This window comes from Eptatretus burgeri, chromosome 7, assembly GCF_056783735.1.
Source record: "Eptatretus burgeri isolate ZD-2024b chromosome 7, Ebu_testis_v1, whole genome shotgun sequence".
Classification (NCBI taxonomy): Eukaryota; Metazoa; Chordata; class Myxini; order Myxiniformes; family Myxinidae; genus Eptatretus; species Eptatretus burgeri.
In genome coordinates, this window is record NC_140967.1 from 4868975 (window position 1) to 4873974 (window position 5000).

Genomic DNA, 5000 nt, shown 5'->3' on the forward strand with positions numbered 1-5000 from the left:
TCATGAATTGACCATTTCCCCTGGTTATGCCGCACTGACAACCTCAGAACAATTTTTGTTGTCAGAAAAAAAACAATAAACTTTAAGTTAATTCGTGACTCAGTGCGTACGTCTTCATCACCAATAACAGAACCGATTCCAAGGACATTGTCTTATGATAGGAGCCCTTCGGGTAAGACACAAACAAAAGCATGTTTTCTCGTTAGACCCTCTAAACTCTAAAGCAGGGGTCTCCAACATGTGGCCTGCAGGCCACATGCGGCCCCTTAGATGAATTTATGCGGCCCGCGGTGCCATATTAAGTTTACATTACTATGCGGCCCGCGATACTGCCAATTTGTCAGGGTCAATGATCAAAGCGTTCTGTAATTTTTATTATGATTTTGATTCATATTAGACACGTGTTTTTAACACGATTATTCATTTATCATATTCGTTGGCAAGAAAAATATATTCAGCACTAATTTTTGTTTAAATTTCTGCATATTAATTACATATTTTTTTTTCGGAATTTAGCATCCTTTTTTTGGGTGCGGCCCTCTGCCCCTCACCACTTTGGTTTTGTGGCTCTCCGCCCAAAAAGGTTGGAGACCCCTGCTCTAAAGCATCAACACTGGAAAGTGCATTCGCCCTATTGGCGATGCTCCACCCCACCGCCTTCAAATATCAAGAAATCAAACGAAATAAAAAAAGAAAAGTCCATTATAAGCGAAATAAAAAGCTTACAAAGCCTCATCAAAGTGGGTAGGCTGCACCCAAATAGTCATAGTCTCAGTCTCAGTCTCAGTCTCAGTCTCAGTCTCAGTCTCAGTCTCAGTCTCAGTCTCAGTCTCTCTCTCTCTCTCTCTCTCTCTCTCTCTCTCTCTCTCTCTCTCTCTCTCTCTCTCTCTCTCTCTCTCTCTCTCTCTCCAAACAAAACACAGTAGTATGGAAAAGGAAAGAGGGAGGTGGGGGACTGGAGGGAGAAAACCACACTGGTGACTCACCACAACATGGAGAAGCTGCACACAGCTGCCATGACACCACACCCGAAAAATAAATGACAACCAGGGGGCAACAGAGAGAGAATGAATGATGCATTCTGGTCATTTTGATACTTTTCCTGATAAGCTATAGACTATCCTGTTAGGACTTCACAGACTGTCCTCAGAGCAAAAGAGCTCTGACAAAAGGTTATCTAACACCCAAAATGTTAGCTTCTCCTTCCCAAGGTGCTTAGCGTACCTCGATCAACATCCTGCCTGGTTCATCCATCATTCTACCTGTCCGCCAAATGAGATCGACACAAGGCCTTCACCTACAAGATTAGTTCTTCATTCAAGATTGTCTGACACACTGTACTCCTCACCAAATCATTCATTGACAAATTTGAAACCTTGAAATAAACGATGAATCCTCAGCTTAGAAATGTATTTGTCATGTGAATGGCTTATTGAGGAAACAAACCCCAATCAGGAAATTGGACATAGAACATGTCATTGTTTATTTTTTATTGTAATGTACGGACGGTCTAGGCTCATGGAAGAGCGAGGACACAGAACAGAATGGGACACAACATAACAAAGGGAACAGCAGGAGAAAGGGGAAATACCAATAACAGGGTGGAGGGAGAAGGTAGGTGGAGACAGACAAACAAGGGATGTAGGTAACAATATGCATTAGGAGCGAATGCAAAGGGTGGACAAGATGAATACCTAAGCAAAATTTTGGGATGGGTGGGGGTAGTTTAACGGGTGTAGAAATTATTATGGCTTTGGATGAGGGATGACCTGAGATGGTGGTGAACCTTGAAGATCCGGATGGAAGAATGAGATTGAAGAGAGTGTGGAAGATGGTTCCACAGGTGGGAAAAGAGAAGAATTAATGAGTGGAGGTGATCAGTGGTTCTGGATTTAGGGAATAGGAAGGGGATGCTGGTTGACCGCATGCATTCTGCAGATATTTGGTGGGGGAGACAGAGCATGGAGAGGGCAGCGGGTGCAAGACCAAAAATGAGGTGGAAGAAGACGGAGACCACCGAATTGTAGACGACGGTAAAGTGATAGGCCCATGGACTCAGCTTAATTGTGAGAGATTTCAATGATCTTGAAAGCCTTTGTTTCCATGATGCCAAGCTGAGCAAGATGTGAGACTGGGGAACCAACTTAGAGGGGAGAGCAGTACTCCACCAAGCTGCAGATGAAAGCCTTGTCTGTGGATGGGAGTTCAGGTGTGTCAAGAAAAGACTGCATGACAGAGGATGCTGAGTTGACATCTGGCTTTGGAGACCAATTTTGAAATGTGGTTTGCCCAAGAGAGATCATGGCTGATAGTGAGACCCAAGAGTTTGAATGACTGAACCTCTTTGAGATGGTTGTTGAGAAAATTGATGGGAGGGTTTGTGGAACGGTCCTTTCAGACAGAGTGAGTGTGTGGGATTTCTCATGATTGAAAGACATATTCCAACTTTTTTCACCAGTTTCTGATTTTTGTCAAGGTCTGAGGAGAGAGAAAAGGCTGTTGCCTATCTGTCAGAGGATGAGTGATGTCATGGTGGAGAGTAGAGTCATCAACAGAGATCAAGAGGATTTTCCAGTCATTGAGATCATTGATGAATATTAGGAATAATTTGGGGCCGAGAGCACTGCCTTGGGGGGAGTCCAGCCTTGACAGGGAGAGGCGATGAAAGGGTTTCGTTGAGAGCTACATGTTGACAACAAGAGTGGAGGAAGTTAGTAATCCAAAAGTGGAGTTTGCCTTGGATTCCATAGGCAGAGAGTTTGGAAAGTCAGGCAGGATGCCAGACTATATCAAAATCTCAAGATCTGTCCAGAGAGACAGCTCTGATCTCGTGTGTGCTTTTGAGGGCCTCCATTCATTGTTGGGAGAGTCGAAGCAGCATGTTCAAGGTAGTGACCATGTCTGAATCTGAATTGATGATCTGAGATGATGCTGTTGGAGAAAAGGAATGGTTTTATGTCAACTGCAATGATGGATTCCACACGTTGTTGATGATTGGAAGTAAGCTAATGGGACTGTAGATGAGGAGATCAGTTTTTGCACCTTTTTATGTAATGCTGTGATGCTGGCTGATTTCCAAACAGATGGAAGATGACCTATAGTAAATGACATGGTGAAAAGGGCAGATGGAAGTGCAAGAGTAGCGGAGCAGATTTTTAGGACATGTGAGCTGAGGCCGTCCAGTACAGTTGCAGAGTCGATGGTTGCCAGAAACTTTTTTACCTTCTCAGGTGCAAAAGACAGAATCCAGGAGCAGTTGTATACAACTGGGAAAGGTTGGGGAGAGAGAGAGAGAGAGAGAGAGAGAGAGAGAACACGAGAGAGAGAGAGAGAGAGAGAGAGAGAGAGAGAGAGAGAGAGAGAGAGAGAGAGAGAGAGAGAGAGAGAGAGAGAGAGAGAGAGAGAGAGAGAGAGAGAGAGAGAGAGAGAGAACACGAGAGAGAGAGAACACGAGAGAGAGAGAGAGAGAGAGAGAGATACACACACACACAGACACAGACACAGACACAGACACAGATTGAGATTAGGGACACAGGATTTTGAAGCAAACTCAGAAATGAGGCATTCAGTTTCTCATTAGTGGAGTTGGGTATGGTGCCATTTGAAGTGAGGGAAGGGATGTTAGGGGAGTATACACCAGAGACAGATTTGACAAGGTTCCACCAGGTTTTACAGAATGGAGACAAGTTTGAAAGCTCATTCTTGAGATTGGATAGATCTTGTTTTCTGGCTCTCCTCAGAGGAGACACACACTTGTTGCGGGATTTGTGGAATGATCTTCGGTTGCCTTCAAATGGATTTGGCTTCCAGGAAGGAACTGCAAACCACAGGATTCAGAGTATCAATAGCAAGAGGATGGGTTAGATAACTTAAGACGTGATGGGCTGAATATGTGCCAAAGAGACAGCAGGTTTCTTTGGAATAATTTCCAGACTGAATTAATATCAGGGACAGTAGATATGGGAGACCAGTCATGAAGTGTGATGGCTGCTTGGTAGTCCCTGCCAGTTTGCCTGAGTGAACTTCCAGACTCGCCGGTGCTGAGGCTGTTCTCTGAGAATAGCCAAAGAGAGATGTTGACCATCACAAGCACACAATCAGATGAGCCAATTGGGGCAAAGGACGAGCAAGATACATTGGCAGGGTAGATTTCGTCTTCACTAAATCCAGAAGGGAAGATTTTTCATTAGGAGAAATCTGGGTGGGAAAATTCACGGATTGAGTCAGTCAAAAATCATGTTACAATTGTGTCTTCACCAAAACAGTGCAATCGTGGAAATTTACAAATAAATCACGTATCACATTGAATTATGTACACGTCTGTACACAACCCATGTCAATATAATTTTTAAATTGGCTATCCAAGTAGTACAAGGTGGCTTTGTAATGTCAATGTGTCGTTTTATCACCAAATGAGTTGGCTCACATCATCGGGATAGTTCAAGGGAGAATGATTCGGACCGAAATGTCCATCGGTACTGCCAGACAGACCAGTTCACAGACAGACCTTCACCAGATCACCCAAAATTACAACCCCTCATGTTGATCATTATCTTGTCACCTTGGCCAGAATAAATTGCATTTCAAGAGCACGATCTTTTCAGAATGACCTGCAAAGAGCAACCAACCATTGAATTTCTACCCAGAGAGTTTGGAATGGGCTTCATGCCAGTGGTGTGAGGACCAGAAAACCAGTGTTCCACATCCCTCCAACACAGAACCATCACTAACAGCACATGCAATGGATGATATGACATCAAGACTTGATGGGGAACCATTGGCATCATGTTAGTTCACCGAAGAGTTTAAATTCTGCTGACACTTCGACTATGGACGTGTTTTCAGTTTGAAGATGAGGTGGGGAAGGATTTACAATTTGTGCCATTAGGCAGCATGATCGGTTTGGTGGAGACAGCCTGGCATTCAAGTTGGCCGAAAAACTGATCTTGTCATCATCCGGATGGGTGTCGTCTATGACTTGTTAGATACAAAGACAAGAT

General features: G+C 43.9%; 1 protein-coding gene and 1 long non-coding RNA gene across 4 annotated transcripts in view; one reads left to right on the forward strand and one right to left on the reverse strand.

Annotated features, from left to right (window-relative positions):
• LOC147022590 (uncharacterized) overlaps positions 1-5000 on the reverse strand; it is a 132437-nt gene that overhangs the window by 65535 nt on the left and 61902 nt on the right. The window contains exon 3 of one of the 2 annotated variants that reach the window (XR_015059800.1): positions 1-166. This exon is cut by the window's left edge and continues 678 nt beyond it. The exons of the other annotated variant lie outside the window; for it this stretch is intronic. The gene's annotated coding sequence lies outside the window, so the exon portion shown is untranslated. The remainder of the gene's footprint in view (positions 167-5000) is intronic. 2 annotated transcript variants of the gene reach the window in all.
• Positions 1-5000, forward strand: part of LOC147022591 (uncharacterized) — a 79563-nt gene that overhangs the window by 25672 nt on the left and 48891 nt on the right. The gene's annotated exons all lie outside the window — the stretch shown is intronic.